Consider the following 18,407-nt stretch of genomic DNA (forward strand, 5'->3'; position numbering starts at 1 on the left):
GAGAGGTGGATGAGTGCCTGATATCCAACCAGGATCAACCCACTACATCATCTCTTATTATCTTCTATAAATGTAATTGGTACAATAATTAAAGTAGCATGAAATGGGGAAAGAAAGCATGAGAGAAAGGGTTCCCTTTCTGTACTCATGATGCAACACTTAGCATGTGTGATATAAACTTAAGAGGCTTACTATCTTTTGAATAATCGGAGTTTAGCTTACAATTTTTGCATTGCATATCTTCTCAGTGTTTTGAATGCATTCTATTAAAAAACAATGCTAGTAAATGAACAAGGAGACAAAGCTGCTACATCAGTGCATCCATAGTGGTGGAACAATTCAGATGGCAAAGCAAATACGTACATCTTGCTTTGAAACTGTGTATTTCTTTACTTATAAAAAAAAAAAAAAAGTAGTTTTGTAAGTTCTTCAGAAACATCATTCTCTATACATTATTAATGCAATTTTTATTTGGAATATTGCAGTAAGTTTCTTTTATAATAGACAAAAAAAAGTTAATTGGGAGATTACTACTTTGAGGCTTTAGGTCTATGTTTCAGATGAAACCACACTGAAATTAAAGACATCTGTGCAAAGAAATTAACTGCCTATTTTTAATTCTTAACAATTAAAGGAATTTTAATAAGGTTACATCTAAACTACTAGCTAGTACACTTTGTGCTATGACCAAGAGTCCTGGTCTCATAATAATGCCGATCGAAAGCTCTCTTGTTGTGAACCCTCCCTCTCTCCTTTCTTGGTCTAGTTTTTCTTCTGATGAGTTTTATGTACAATAAGAATATGAAAGTTTTATATCTATCATGAAATTTATAAATGGCCAAGATGCAGACCTGGATTTACAAGATGGGAGCTGCTCCATCAGGTCAAAGTCTTGTGTCTTCCAGCAATTACTTTGTCTACATCAAACTTATCTTTAATTAAAAAAAATAAAAATCTGTTAATCTGAGAAGAAAATTGTCACTAATATGATATATATAGAATAGGCACTTCCAAGTCTTACGGGAGAAAATGTCATTTGTGTTCATGGATAGATTTGTTATAGTGAAAATACAGTCACCCATATCTACGGGTAATGAGAAAATGGCAAACAAAACTACTGCTGAAGACAGTGTGTATACAAAGACTGGAAAAAGAATACCTCTGATGGAGCAATGGAAGTCAAAGGAAATCTTTATATGGATGAACTTAGTTTTATATTTAGAAATTAAAATAAGTTAAAAGTTTTGTTTTTGAAAATGCCTTCCCATAGTAGATAACTGACATAGAGTTTTAGTTAATTTTTTAACACAGATTTTATTTGCTATATTTTTATTCTTTGGGTTTATTTTTTTCTAATTTACTGTATTTTTAAAGTACTTTGAGGAGTCTAGTCAAGCTGTTCAAGTTTTAGGCGACTGTGAGTGTAACAATTTTCAAAAAGATTTTGAAGTGTCCATTAAAATCAATGTTAAAAAATGTTGTGACATTATGATCTAAAGATAAGACATTCTATGTAACAACATCACTAAGTTTAAAATTGGCTAAATGACACATTCTTTTCTTAATGATTCATTCACTTCACAGAACCTCACAGAAATCTTTATGTTCTCTTTAGCTTGAGAATTAAATGAATCACAGGTTTTTGCCACATAAGACTGCAGGCATTTATAGAATACAGTCATTTATAAATATTTATTTCTGAAAAAAAAGGGAAAATCTTATAATGAATATCTCTCAAATAGGTGTCATTTTGGGGCAGAAAGTTCTTGGTCTTTTTTTAACCAACATTAAATAGAGAAAATCCAAAATGTTATCTTGTCCTTTTTTTTGGTAATTCATGCCACAAGTGATGAAACCTTAGTCTTCAGTAGGTAGTCCTCTTATCTGTGTAAACGGCAATAAATTCAAAAGAGAAATTTCTGAGAAATTTTTACAGTTTTTACAAACAAACATAAAGTCATGCATTATGATTAAACTATGATTACTGTTTACAAGGAGAATTGAATGAGACAAATATCAGTAAAAAAGTTTAAAGAAGGAAGGCTGATATTGAGCAACAATGTTGAAAGCTACAAGTGCCTTTTAGAAGCATAGATAAGTGGGAAGAAGTTGACTTATGAGTAATTCTGCACTGACTATATAATATCAACAAGCCTTGCTACAGATGTTCACTGGAAGGTCATAATTTCAATATTGCATAATGCTGAACATTGGTAGGAGTGCAGGACTAAATCTGCCAACGTGTAAAGTGAGGCAATTCTGCACTTTAGGTTGCCTACCTCTGCTGTATACCACCACCTCCTGGAAGTCCTCAAAGACTGGTGCCTTGGAGAACAACTTGTGAGAACACACAGTGTGGAATGAGAAACAAATCAAAGTTATGGGAATACTGAATAAATCAGGAAAGAAACAAATGCTTAAGAGAGTGATCTCATGCTTGAAAAAGGTTCATGCTTGGTTAGAAGTAGGATGTCTCTTGGCCATAAGAAGGAGTGTAATACAGAGAGAGGAGCAGAGCCTACATTCACATTCCTGAAGTAAACTATACCACAAAGCTATTGGTGGTCGACAGGCCAAGATTTTTGGATTAGATTGCGCACACTGAACATCATGCTGTATAGGACATCTCTGAGAGATTTTCTTTTTCAGTTCTACAAGCTTAAAATACTCTGAGAATCATGTCTGAGTTTACCAGGGTAGTGATTTCACGGTGTGATGGCAAAGCTATTTGTTGCATGTCACAGCAGAGTGTCAGTGCTCAGTGGTCCACAGTCTGAGTGTGCACTGTGCTGGGGGGGCTGTGAAAGCCAGAGTTAGTCAAGTCTGACTCATGATATGTACTCTGTGGTTGAAGGAGCATATAATACCCAAAACTGCAACCAGATTCAGACTCAAAGGAAGCCCATTGCTCCATCTAAAAAGCAGACCTGTAATGAAGTAGTACACATGACTTTTCAGAATGGAATTTCACTTCAGAACTAATTAAATTATTTTTAAGATATTGGTAGGTTTCAAACACACAGTTTACCTACATTTTCTCAATTCTATTTTTATGTCCTTACAAATTCTACTTCATCTCACCCAGCCTGAAAATATTTGAGCTTCAGAACTTTTTTCCCCTAATTTCTTTTCTTTTCTTAATTTTTATTTTGAAGAATAAACATCTGACTAAAAATGTTCACGTTTTTCATTAGCATTCAGAATATTAGTATAGATATTACTCCACATTTATACTGAAAAATTAATCTCACTTTCAAAAAAGTTAAAACTGTTGAGAATAAGTAACTTAACTGTAACAAAAGCATGGATAACTAATCTTTTTACAGCATGGAATATGAGAGAATGGAAACAACAGAAGCAACAGACATGTAATCCAGTTTTGAATTTTTGATTTATTGAGAAGTTTGGGATTAGCTGCAAAAAACCCCTATCAATTTAAAGGGAAAAGAAATTAAACCTGTTAATAAATGCAAGGTTATTGAATCAGAATAGCAAATGGACACCAATTACAAATGGTATCTTAGCTATGGTGAGACACACCCAGTTTGCTACACATGAGTAAAAAGAAATTAATGCATTTTAAAAAGTGAACAAATCTTTTGTGCAGTTAATATGTCATCTTTCCTTTGATAGTATTGAGTTTGAAAGTGTTATTTTGGGGTAACTTCCATTTCCGTGAAAGAGACAATAGTATCACATTCTAAAACCTAAATACTTAGTACAGAGTAAATTAATTTAGTTTCTTTTACATTAACTTTTTTCCCATATATATACTCTGAAGTAAAATGTCAGATTACTTGTCTTGGATTGCATGAACACCCTCAGAAACCCACTATAGTCTGCTCAGTTCAGAGCTGTTAACTTGAGAAGGTGGTAGAACTGACAACAGTTCCAAAACTGTGGTTCATGTGCTCAAACTTAAGCAGAGGTAAACCCAAATTCCCTTAAAAAGTTTAGGTATCACTGGACCTGCTTTCTAGAGGTTGACATGAAATGACATACTTCATAATTTGCCATTATTGAGGTATTGCAACTGTTTCTGGCTTTGTCAATACATGATGATAAAAAGAGGCAAAAAAAGCTATCTTTATGCTGTATTATTTGAATATACTGTAAATTAATTACATAATCATTTGTATATAAATGTAATGCCTTGCATTTATATAATACCTGTTTTGCAATGTAGTCAAACCCAAAGATTTTGGACTTACAGAATGACAGAATGGTTGAGGTTTGAAGGGACTTCTAAAAATCATTTGGTCCAAGCACATTGCTGGAACAGGGACACCTAGATCCAGTTGTCCAGGAGCATATCCAGATGGCTTTTGAATATATCCAAGTAGAGACATTTCACAACCTCTCTGTGAAACCTGTGCCAATGCTCAGTTACCACAGGGTAAAGTTCCCCACTTATCTACTGGCAACACTTTCCTTAAGGCAGCCCAGGATAGCATTCAAAGTCTTTGCTGCACACACTTTCATGTTTGTCTTTGAATCAGGAATCAGGGAAAAAGTAGTAAACCTTGTGAGTTGATATAAGAACAATTTAATAATTGAAACAAAGTAAAAAATAATATCGATAATACTAATCATAATGACAACACCAATATTAATCTTAGTAATGAAAAGAGAGAGAAGAATAAAACCCAAGGAAAAAAAGTGGTACATAATACAATTGCTCACCACCTGCTGACCAATGGTCAGCTTGCCTCCAAGCAGTGATCAGTGACTCCTGCCCAACTCCCCCAGTTTATATTCTGAGCACAATATTCTGTGGTGTGGAATATACCTTTGACCAGTTCAGGTGAGCTGTTTGGTCCATGTTCCCCCTCCAGCTTCCTCTGCACCTGCCCAGTGGCAAAGCATGGGAAACTACAAACTCCTTGACTTAGGGCAAGAGCAATGTTGATAACACACTGGTGCTTGGGTTGTTACTAAGCTTAGTAACAACCCAAGCACCAGTGTGTTATCAACATTATTCTCACCCTAAATTAAAAACACAGCACTGTACCAACTTCAAGGAAGAAAATTATTCCATCTAAAACCAGGACAAAAGATCAAAATCACAGAATCATAGAATAACAGAATATGCTGAGTTGGAAGGGATCCACAAGAATCATCAAGTCCAACCCTTGGCCCTGCGCAGCATCATACCCAAGAGCCACATCATGTGCCTGAGTACTGTCCAAATATTTCTTGAACTCTGTTAGGCTTGGTGCTGCTACCACTGCCTTGGGGATCCCATTCCAGTCATCAACCACCCTCTAGGTGAAGAACCTTTTTCTAATATCCACTCCTACCTAACACAGTTTCAGTTCATTTCCTCGGGTCCTGTCACTGGTCGCTACAGAGAAGAGATCAGTGTCTGCCCCTCCTCTTCCCCTCACAAGGAAGTTGTGACTGCAATGAGGTCTGTCCTCAGTCTTCCAGGCTGAACAGACCAAGTGATCCCAACTGCCTCTCACATGGCTTCTCCTCAAGGCCCTGTATCAATGTTGATCACTGTAAGAAAATTCTGTTTCAGTAAGCAGGACAAAATAGCATCTCCACTTTTCATCAAAGATCTGTTGTTCTTTGTTATGGAAGGAACATGCATGGAAAATCTGTTCACCAGAGTGAGATCTTTGAGTTTTCATTAACCTCACAAAGTACACGTTCTTTCACAGTTCCCTCAAACACCAGTACACCTCTGCCCACTACCCCTTCCTAGATGGTGGGTCCTCTTAACTACTGCACAGGTTCCCTACCTGCCAAGTGGTTCAGTTTGGTGCTCTCTGGGAACAAATGGAACTCAGATGCTTGTCCCACATGCTCTTTACATTTGCAAGTCAACCTGGCACACCAGGACGAAACCTTGCCTTTCTGAATACCCCATGACAGACTCAGGCCACCTGCTACTTGCTGACTGTTCCAGCTTGAAGCTTGCTGCCAGGTAAACATGCACAGCCAATGCACATCAGCTGTGGGGAAGGTACAGACATTTTCCCCTATCAGTCAGCACCAGGCCTGTGGGCTTTTACCCATGGTCCTACCTAACCTCCTTGCAGTAACTGAGCACCTCACTAGCCTCGCTCATCCCGGTCCTTCTCAGTAGCTGAACTTGACACCTCCACTCATTCCAGTAATTTATAGTAGAGTCCAGGGGCACCTACAGTGTTAATGGATGTTACACTGTTAATATACTTTCTGTTACAACACATATTAGCACTCTGTAGGTAGTGCATTTATCATTGGCAATCCTGAACCTGCTTCCCTGTTGTTTCAATAAACTGTGCTAAGCATTACTCTGGATGTGTAAATTCTTATTGAACTTGGTCAGACCTATAGTATTGGCTTGGCAAATCACACTATTCATTATCAATATTCAATCTGGCATCCCACAAGTATGTATTGAATGCTACCAGATCTATGGTGTTGAAACTGCACTATTTGTGGATCTGCTCTCATGGAATTTCTTATTGAATATGACCAGACTTATATTGCTGAATTGGCTATAATCAGAATTAAGCCCAGCCACAGCCTGTCTCTCTCATCTCCTAGGACTAGCTGGAATGCAACAGGGTTTATCTTCTGCCAAATTTCTACATCTTTAATGCAAAAATGACATGTCCAGGAAGAAGCTTTGGCATCTCCAGCTATGGACATTGAGAACGACTTTGTTCATGTTGCTTGCACCACAGGCATGGGATCACCTACATTTCCTGTCTGACTCCTGTTGATGTTCCATATCCACTCACACTGGTCTCCCACATGGCTAGCACTTACTCCTAAAAGCACTCCCACACTCACCAAGTAGAGAATGAGATTATACAGACAGATAGCTAAGAGATGTAATAAGAAGACAGGAAAGACTGCAGTGATTATGTGAAAGACTAAAAGACAAACTGACTGGATACAATGTGACTGGCCTGTTTTATACCCCTTTTTGACTTTTCTCCAATTTTTTTTCCCCAGCCCAATTATTCTAAGCGTTCGACTTTTTAAGTTTTGCACAGGCCCACAGCTGCCCCCATCAAATATCCTCATGTTTCTTTTTCCCCCCTTTTTTCATTCTTATCAATTGCTGTGTCTCTCCATAGCTGTGTCTGCAGTTTCTTTACAGATCGTCAATTACTGGGTGTAGACTTTTGGCCTTTAACATTGTCTACATTATCCCTTGTCTTTCAGCCTTCTATCTCTCCATGGTTTTGCTTGTCTCTTTACTTATTATCCCCTTTGCATTGAAAGGTCCTTGATTGGATAAACTCAGTGAAGCAGACTGTCTCAATTTCCACATATCTTTATGGATCATGACCTATGACATTGCCAGCTCTCTCAGCACCTGTGTGTGACCAAAAGCAGGTCTCCTGGACTTGTGCACATTCAGTCTGTAGAAACATATGCTAGCCTGATCCTTCTTAACTGAAAAGCAATGTTTTCATTACTTCAGGATTTTCTACAGCAAAGATGAATTGCATCAGTGAAGAGCAAGGCAAAGAAGGCATTGACTGCTTTGGCACTTCCTATTGTCTTTGTCACCAGATCCCTCATCCCATTCAGCAGGAGGTCCATATTTTCCTTAGTCTTCCTTTCTCTACTGATTTATTTGCAAAAGCTATTGTTGTCTTTCATGCTCGTTGCCAGATTCAGCTTCACATGGGTTTTGGCTTTTCTAAACCCCAACTTGTGCATACAAACTGTCTATACCTATCCCAGGTCACTTGGCACTTCTATGTTTTTCATCTTTCCTTTTTTCCTAATTTTTATATGCTCAATATTGTCATGTTGAGCATCCCCAATTACAAGGAAGGAATTAGTGGGTTGAAGCTAGCTCAAGTCCTTTGCTTTTTTCAAAGCTAATTTTGATTTTGCTGTTTTGATAATCTGTGTTGGGCTGAGCTGTATATGCTTTTTTCCGATGCTGGTATAACCAGCTCAGGAAGACAATCAAACATTTTTTGGTTAACTCAGAGAAGGCCATTTAAAAGAAACAGCAAATCCACACTTCTGATATAGCAGGTTATCTGAAATAAAGGCCACCCTCTAGTCCTTTTTGTGTTGGGAAGAATTCAATTTTCTTTGCAATGTTCAGTCACACCCTACTTCCCTGACCTTCATGAGTACGTGTGCTTTGTCCTCTGCCTCCTTGTTTGTTCATTTGACTTGATAAATCTTCTCCATCATTAGAAAAGCTTCTGAAAGAAGAAAGGTTTTTCCTCTTCAAGTGTTTTCACAGCCTTTCATAAAGAGGGTGAATTTTTTTTGAGAATTTCAGAAATACTGCCTTGGAGAAGGGAGGACACATGACACACAGTAAGCTGTTCCAAGTAGCCTGCTGAGTCTAAGATGTTTTTCTCATGAAGAGAGTGAATGATTTTTTTTAGCAATTTCCCACTTTTTTTTTTTTTTCTTTTTTGTGGAATAAATTATATTTCAACGATGCATGCCTGTGCTGTGAAAGCAGTTCTGTCAGGTGGTGAAGGATGATGCATGCAAGACACCTTGTAGTACTACTTTTGTAGCAGTGAAATCTGCCTATTAGAGGATAAATACTACATACAAAAATTAGGGAATAACTTTGTTATAATTAAGTGAAAACCACCCTGATTAAAAATTTCTTATTTCCTTTCCCATCATGTCAAGAGTAATTGTAATGAACTTGACACTACTGATGAACAATATAGGGAAAAAAACAAGGTCAAGAACATGGAACTTAAAAATTAACTTGCTTTGCAAAATGAAAAATATGTCTGTGCAGGCTATAATTTTTTGGCTGTTTTTTCCCAAATATTTAAAATTAATATAGTGATAAACTTATTGCATCTTTTCTGTTTGGGTTTTTACCCCAAGCACGACCAAGGAATACCAAATTCATTAATTCTTTGACCAAATGAAATTCCACAATATATACTTGACCATTTGAGGATTGTTTTTGTGTGAACATGAATTTAACTTTCTCTACCAATTAAAAAAGTAAAAGGAAAAATTAAAAAAAGATTAAAAATTACACTAGACAAAAAAATGCAAACAACAAGACACCAAAAGCAAAGTCAGACCAAACAAAACCAAACCAAACAAAAGAGAAAAAAAACCTCAACTATTCCATTTCAATGCTAGTTATTGTAAGGTGTTGCAGCAATATTTGGAGCTTTTTTGCTATGATAATTAGTCACATATTGAAAAGCATTTCTATGTTGAAACAGAAAATTTAATTTATATATTTTTCTTCATTTTATTTTCATTTATATTATAAGGGTAGGTCCTACACAGTGTTTTACATTTTTACTGAAAAGACTTTACTTTTTTACAAAACTTGATATGTATGCATGGATAAGAGGCAAACCCATGCTACTGAGATTTAATCTTTCTCTGATTTAATCTTGTGCTAATCTAATTTCAAATAGCAGTATTTCTATGTAGCCTGAAGTCTTACAAGGATTGATAAAAATGTCTTGCTGACAAAGGATTACAATAAAGAAATACTTTATGTGATAGAGACCTGAACTAAAAGCTCCATATGTGTTAGGGATGATAATAATAGGGCTGACTCAATATAGATGTAGAAGAATGGAGATAAAAAAATCCAAAGCAACAAACAGGCAGTCTTTCCTTAAAATGCTAGCAGTGGATCATTACAAATGATGAGAAATGTATGAATAGACATGCACCTCTGCCTTTGATATTAAATAACAAAATACTACCCTTACAATTCTCAATGGAAATTGAGAATTGTATTATGCACAAAGGAAATTATTATGCACAAAGGAAAACAATTAACAGTTGTAGATCAAAACAGATCCAAAAATTTGCTAGGTTGCTCTTTGATAACTTTGCAAACAGTGCCATTTATGTGAAAGAAATATAACACATGAAATGCCAATTCCATGCAGTACTTATTTTGCCTTACCACATATTAAAATAATATAGATGAGAATAATTACAGTAGATAGAAAAGCAGCAAGATGAAGGTCACAGGTAGAACTCACTTAGAAGTTTAAGTTAACATCCAAAAGGAAGGGCTATCTCTCAATTTCCAGGGTACTGAGGGCAACACTCATCACTCTCCCTGATGAATCTCAGCTGGGGCACCTCCCCTGCTCAAGGCCAAGACCCTATTTTGTCTCTGTAGAACCACATTCTGGCCCTGGTGATGATGTGAGGGCAGTTGTGCCTGTCCCTTGTGAGGAGTTAATTTCTGGATGAGCCTGTCAAGGAGAGCTCCCCTCTTGAAAAAAGAACCGACTGACCCTGTAAGTGGCTGAAGCTCTGCTCAACTTATTGATCAGTGGGGGAAAAGGCCCCTACCTCCACAACATGAATGACCTTGGAGGTTGTTCTGAACATCCTAGTAGGTAGTCCTTGTAGAGCTTTTAAAATCTGCCTCAAGAAGTTAATGGAAATACAGTGCATTTAAGCAATTTTGAAAATGTCATCTATTAATATTAAAATGTTTCAGTTGTATTTGCGTGTAAAGTAGGGAGAACAACTGGGGTCTTACAAGTTTACAACAGAGAATGTTGCAAAGATGTAGCCCTTGATATATGGCAGTATGTTTGGGGATTTTTTCCCCCTCATATAACATGTTTATTAATCTGGCAATACCTTATACTCAAAGTAAGAATTTTATGTTCTGAGATAGTTTGTTTCCCCATCCTCCATGTTTTCCTCTGCTTTAGAGCCAAAGATGGAGAATTTTTCTGCTCCTAGTACAAGGCTAACAAGTCATCAGACCAGAAATTTCAAATTAACAAAACAAGTTATTTTAGACAGAACTCATGGTGTTTGCCTGGCACCAAGTGAAGTACCCAGGCTGGTTGCTCTCAGAATTCCAATCCACTGGAGTACAGCTGGCTATGGCACTTTCACTTTGAGGGCAGGGTACTATTTCACATGAACATGTTTGGCAGTTATTTGTCATGACTACAAAGTATTTGCTGATATTTCTGGAATTAAGTATATTATTTTTTGTCCTTATAACAAACACACACGCATAGAAACATTACTGTGTTGTAAATGAGTTTCAACTTCTTTTATTTAAAGAAGAAAAGAAGTGGAAAACCATGAAGGATAGGAAAGCAAACTGGTTCAGAACATAAAGTTCTGACTTTGAGTATAGTGTACCATCAGATTAACAAATATGCTATGAGCATAGTAGAAGTCTGTATTTTTTACAATCATCTGTTTTTACCAAGTCCTAATACAGCAGAACAAAGAAACAATTTTAAGCAACCACAGGACACTGTAATCGAGTTGTTTCAGAACTCAAAGTTCAGCTATTTAGTTTCAAAATGGAAAAACAAACAAGCAAAAAACCAAAAAAAACCCCAAAAAACCAAAAAAAGCTCCACGACTAAATACTGGCAAACTGAACACAGTGACAGAATGGTTCTGTTAAAATCAGAACTCATAGGACAGAGGATAAATATAGTCATATTAATAGTGGGCTGTTCTGCAGATAAGTAATCTATCTATCACTAACACTGCTGCAGAATAGCTTCAGCTGTGAAGAACATTAATCAAATCAGGTGATTGCAAATTCCTTTCTGCTGTGAATGCTAAGATCTCAAAGCCATTTCTATTTCGCCATGACAAATAAAACAGTCAAGGCTTCACTTGAATTTGATGAGTTGGAATCCTTCAAAGCTTACTTAAAGAATAAGACAATCTTTCTTTAGGAGAATAATTAAGCCTAATCACCATCTTTTAATAGCTACCGATGCCTCCGAGAAAGGAACAAAATCAGAAATAGTGTTAGGCATTTAAATAATTTTACTGGATCAGGGATTTGTCTATTTAAGCTCATGTACTGTCTTTCTAGAGACATTTCATATTAGGCACTATATAGGAAGTGAGGAAAAAAACCCTGCAGTAGTCAGGTACAGTACAAGGCTTGGATACATTTTTGTTTGAAAGTCTTTATGAAAATCCTATCTTAATATAACATCCTTTTTAGATTAGCTCAATTCTGGCTTATAACATATAAATCTGAGCTCAGAGTTAGCTAGTATTTGAAAAAAAACAAACAAAAAACAACTACAAAACATGGTATTGTTTAGAAGACTGTCATAACCAAGAAGTTCATAATTTATTTGTTTATTTATCCCCCTGCCTTTAAGAATGAATCTCTGCCTGCCAGATCCTTGAGTTTTGCTGAAATGATAAGGAAAATGTAGAGCAAATCTTATTTTCTAACCCATTCTAAGAAATGAAACTGTGTAAATATTGTCTCTCAGCCCTGTCTACATGCTAATTCTAGCAACACTGTGAGCTAAAGAGCCCTTTCAACTTTTAATAAAAACCAACAGTACCTGGGATAGTTAGGGAAAAGCTTATAATACTTTAAGACATCTCATATTTACTTTCTGTTAACTTTGCAATCTCTCAAGTTAGTTCTGAATTTTTAATAAGTATTGCTATAGCATGGTGTCACTCTACATTTTATTACCCATCTGATCTCAGCCAGAAATTTTTTTTCTGTAAAACTGTTACTATTTTTTAATTTTCTTAATTTTTTTCAATTGTTGTCTTGATATTACTATTGTTGTTTAGGGTTTTTTAAAATTATTGTTGACCAGACATTTTTACTCTTATTCAAATGCTTGTCTTCCTGAGCGTAGAGTAGAAACAATGGTATGCATGTCACATATGCAGAAATCATAAATTTACCTCAGACCACCAGTTAAATGCTGCAAAACCAGGATAAATGTGACTGTTATTAGGTGGTCAAAGAGATCATAACTGTTGAATAACGGTTTAAGCTTTTCTGTTTTCCTTTTGAAGTTTATGTGGGAGTTTAATAAAAAATTCCCACTTATTGTTTTCCTCCTCAAATTTTCCCAGAAACTTAAAAAAAAAATGAAATCAGTATTCCTGGAATTTTCATCAGGTTTATTTCTCACATTTCACCTGCTGAATTAAAACAGAATAAATAACATCTAATTTCAGGGTTGTTTTCTCTAACAATTAGTTTCCTTCTTTTTTTCTCCTTCCTTAATTAGTTTTTCACAACATTTGTACTAAGAAAATGGAATATGCAATAAAAAATAAACAGACACCTTCCCCATTTTTTATGGCATTCATTTTAACTGCAGCAACAAAGTTTCTAAAATTATCTAATACCTAAGCAATAAAATAATAAAGATACTCCTTCGCTATCATAAGAAAAATAAAAATGTACACCAATTCCTACTAGTATCTCTAGAAGATTAATGAGCATAATTTTCATACTAACAATACATAATCAAGTTGTTCATCTTTGACATAATGTATATAATGGGAACCATCAGAAAAAAATAAAAGGCAGTTTTAGATTTTGGTTTATTTATACAATTTTTTCATGCTTTTTAGTGCAGAGAGAAACTGATTTACAGACCAAGTTGGTACACAGATGAAGCTGATACACAGACAAGGCTGCTTTTTTTTTTTCCTTGTTCTTTAAAGAGTTAATTCCAGTTGTGGTAACCTCAGGTTAGAATGAACTTGACATTGTTTCTGTTAATGTTTTACTTTTATGATTCTTCTGCTCACCAGATATGTTAGAAATAGGATTTATTCACAAGAAAAAAAAAGGAATCTTGTTACCTCACTCCTTGTTTTTGTAAGCATCCTTAATAATCTTCCAGAGACTACTTTTTCCCAGTCGGCCATGTTGCAGGATTGCTTTGATATGTCGTCAGTAACTTTATGTTTTGATTCTCTTACATTATGAGAAGGAAGCGTCTGAGCATACACACAGTCTTCTTTGATACTGCCCTAAGGAACTGGATGATTTTAAAGGAGCTCAATAACCAGGAAAAAGAAATAAAAGCTGGGGTGGGGTAATTCAGCCGCAATGCTGTTTGTTTAGGAAAGGAAGGGGGCTGTAGATAATAAAATGATAATGGCAGAACAGCTCCAACACTGGTGAAATTAAAATCCAGGGAAGTGCAGAGATTTCTAGTTTACCTTGAATGTCATTAAGGGAATACCATGTTAGTAGGGAAAAAGAAAATAGAAATAAAACATTTTAAAAGCATTTAGACTAGGAGTGGTCAAACATCCACAGGAAGGTTTGAAGAAGGCAAAGAGAGCACTGTGAAGTCTTGGCACAAATATAACCAAAGGAAAAAATGGGGAAGAAGGAAATTATATTTTCTTTACAACCGATATAACAGCTTGTCTGTTGCGAAGACTTAGTGAGAAACAGCATGTTTCTTTTCCTTTTAAGCAAGTCTCTTAAAATAATTAGAGTAGTTAGTCAGAGTAATCAAATGGGGAAAGGTTATTTAGAATGATAAAGCAATTTTGAAAGTGAGAGTGTCTAGTGAAAAACCTAGTGAAAGCATTAAAATACCTATTTTAAAATATCTGGGAACATGTCTGTAAAATGAATCTAATTAATGAATATGTAAATCTGAGAAAAGAATTAACATACTTTGCATAGGAGTCAGCACTCCCATCCTTCTGGAGTTGAGCAAGAACAGATGCTGGTTCTCATCTCCCCATAAATGTAAATGTGCTTGTGTATATATAATTAAGAATATACATATATATGGGTTGGGTTTTTTTTCAGGTTTGGTCATTAGAAAGGCTAATTCTTTTGAAAAGGTCAATTCAGTTCTATCAATGATTCCAAAAGGAATATTTCATTTAGAGAAAGCACATGGAATTGCATATCTGACCTCCAACCTTCTGTCTACAATAGTGGAATTCTTGTGTGTTATCAAGCAGGCATACACATTTTGTAGGGTGCTTCCAAAAATCTCTCCCTGAAGAGAAATGATGAAATCTTCTTTAAGAGACAGACATTTTTCATATATACAAAAGGGGAGAAAATTCAAAATATAAATACTAAGCAAATATGACTTGAGTGAATTTCCTGCTTATGGGTAAATACAATTATGAAACATTATGAACTGTAACTGATTCTGCAGTGGAACACCTATAATCAAAAAAGCAGAAATTATTTTATTATCATGTCTAAGAAAGAGGACATGATATTTATTTCATTAAGAAAAAGGATGAGAAAATTAATTCCCAAATTATTTGTATAAAATAGTGCAGTATACAAGTATCCTACAGTTTGCATTGTGTATAAAGTATTTGAGAAGAGAAAGATAACATACATTAACAAAAAAAATTTTAGTCTTCACATGAACACTTGTGAGGGAGAATCTTGTGATTATGATATAAATATACTAATAGAAAATTAAAAAATATAATTATTATATTACATACCAGTGAGAAATTATGTATATTCTTCCCCCACTTAGTGACGAATGAAAAATTGAGGAGAAATGGTCTTTTAGGAAGTGCTGATGGTTACATAGAAATAACATATGCATTCTTTTCTACATTAAAAAGAGAAAAAAAAGTGACATTAACGCGTTCCATATCCTGAAGGAAAAGGAGGTGAGTGAGTGTTAAATAGATAGCAAAAATATCACACTGGTAAAGCACAGTATGATAATTCTCAGAAAAGGTTTAGTTTAGTAACAGCAAGCAAAGTCCTTCCCATGTTGTAACGCATTAAGAGATCCCTGAGGATAGTTTAATGTTCAGCTACATCACACAGCAGACATGCATGAACTGGAAGGGTACAGAACCTGAGGCCCTTCTGCTTTTGGATCACAGTTTTCTGCCCACTCCAGCTTCCCCCAGAATAATAGCTGACTGGAATGATAAATGTCATCTTAAAAGGGGAATGATCATGTTTATAACATACGTTTCCATGTCTACTGCATCACTGTTGCACAGGAATTTGACCATGAAATATAAACTACTAGCTATGAAATTTGAAATTGTTTGTATTTTGAACAACTTGGGTTGGTATTGTGATATCAATAATTATTCCTTGACAATCAATATCTTGAAAACTTGATTAATTGATGACTATCATCTCCCATGTCTTATTTTCCAAAATATTCCATGTTGTAAAGAATAGAACAAAGAAAGCAGTGTTTGATTTCTACTACAGATTTAATTTAAAATGAGGTGTGGGACCAGTGAAAATTTAAAATATCCAGTCTGTTTTACCCAAAACAAATTTTTTCTTTTATTTGCAGACAAAACCCCAAAACAGTAGTATTAAGCCCCAGCTCACTTGGTGAGTTTAAAGGGAAGATAATTAGATTGACTCTGGCAATGCATGAAAGAAACAGCAGAATTCTCAGGGCATTGAATAACAATATTTAACTTATAAAATTTAGAAAATTAAAATCAAATAAGGTACTTGGCAAATCTTAAACTAATAACCAGACACAGTAAGGAACTTACCAAACTTTATCTTAGTCAATTTATCCAACTTTAAGTTGTCCTCACACAACAAAGCACTTCCTAAGGCATTGACTAAAGTATTTTAGTCTGATTTACAAGATATTTCAGGAAGAGGAAGTAAGGAGAAGAAAGAGAGGGAAAGATATGTATGTGTAGTCACTGCCTCAGATCCAGCATGGTCTCAGCTGCTTTTAATTCCAAGGCAGTGGAGTGCACTGTGCAGCACTTGTATATCTGTCTTCTTACCTGCTATGGTGTCTTGGGGCTTCCCCTCAGGTGTGTGCCTGCCATTTAGTATTCCCCCCAGGACCCAAGGGGTCAGCTGGCACTATAATGTGGCTTTCAGTGTGTCACATGCTTGGCAGCAGTTTTGGGACAAGACCAGAGGCTCCATGAGGCAGGATGAGGAGCAGTGCACTGTTCCACCTGTGCAGAAATCACCCTGCAATACCCCTGTCCCCAAACTTTCCACCTGGTTGTTCTGAACCACTCAGCCATCTCCTACAAGCATAATATTAAGCTTATTTTGGCACATACGTATTTGCAACAGAAGTGTTCATTAATAAAAAACTCTTAGAAAGATTGAAAAATAACAATTCAACAAACTACAAAAAATATTCTCATTTCTTTATCACTGGTAAAGAAAACTCAAGCATCTCTCAAGCCTCTATAATCTAAGTACCTTCTATAGTGAAGCAGAATTTGCCAAATACAGGTAATTGCAAATGAAGTAAGATACAAGAGAGATGGCAAAGTGCACACTTCTTCTCTACCCTTTTGCTTGGTTTTTAACATTTGTTTCCTCTGACTGATTTTTAATTGAAGATAGATCTCTCCCTGACAACAAGGTTTTGACTTCAAGTAAGACCTTGACTTCACATTCTGTCTTCAAAGGAGAGGTTCAACATCACATTCTTCATCAATATGATTTTCCATCATTCAGCCAAAGCCAGTTTATTCAAGATACATCTGTAAATATCAATGTAAACAAAATCTTATTCACCAGATTTTCTACAGAAGCAGAGCGATTAGGCTAACATTAACTTCTAACTCAAATATACAAACCAAAAGGTAAATTTAATTTCACAGAAGATCCACTTACATAATCCCTGAGAATAAAAGAAGCATCAGCTGGATTTTACTTTTTCAGGTGGAATGAAAAGTAACAGTATGGACAGGAGGGTGTTTAATTTTTTTTTTTTTTAATTTTCTGTTGTATACCTCTTCTACAGACTGAAGCACCCTCCCTATGGCTGGTAATTAACCAGACTTCTTTCAGATCCTAACATGTGGCTGACATGACAACTGACATCTGAAAATATTCATTTCCTAAATCGTTTGAAGCATAAATTACTTAGGCTAGTCCTATGCCTTTGGGATTTGGTTTAGCTGACCTCTAGGTATTTTAATGATTGCATAGGATGTTTCACCATAACAAGCCTTTCAAGATGAAAGAGCAACCGTTCTGTTTGTCATTTTAATCCTACAGTATGAATTAAAAGATTACTTCCATAAAAGTTATTTTATATAAAACTGTCCTAATAACATGGACCAATGAGTCATTTTGAGGACTAGTAAAATATTAAGCAATCATTCATATGAATCTTTAGATGCTATGTATTATAGGTCTTTAACTCTTGTATCCTTCAGTGTTAAAACTCGAGTTACCTATTATGAACCTTGCAATGAGAAAACACAAGTTTAATTTTTTTCTTCTTTAGGAGTGTCTAATCAGAAGACATTTACTTATTTGTGGAAAAACAGAGGTAAGATTTCTAGTTTCCTTAAGATCTAAAATATTTTATGTATATTGCAAAATTGGTCATTCAATAATGACAAAGTGTCTGCCATCCAGGTGACTGATTTAAACTTAACTGTGTGAATATGTAAGTCAAATAAGCAGGATCCACATGCTCAGATGTCCTTTGATATGTACCTTGTTATTAACTACACTACATATAAACAATAGCTGGGATTCAGCATCAAGAAAGAAAATACATTAGGAAAAAGAGAAATAAATAGGAGAAATTATTTCCTGGAGAAAGGAGCTGCTATTCTTCAAACATTCTGTATTCTACATATGTACAGGCAGGATTTGTTTTGAATTTTACTCAAGGCCTGTTTTGTATAAAATGGAATCCATGTGATGCAGTAGCAGCAGGAGAACCACCTGA

Source organism: Agelaius tricolor, unplaced genomic scaffold (genome assembly GCF_023055355.1).
Source record: "Agelaius tricolor isolate 1412-34295 unplaced genomic scaffold, bAgeTri1.0.p SCAF_7, whole genome shotgun sequence".
In the NCBI taxonomy this organism is placed as follows: Eukaryota; Metazoa; Chordata; class Aves; order Passeriformes; family Icteridae; genus Agelaius; species Agelaius tricolor.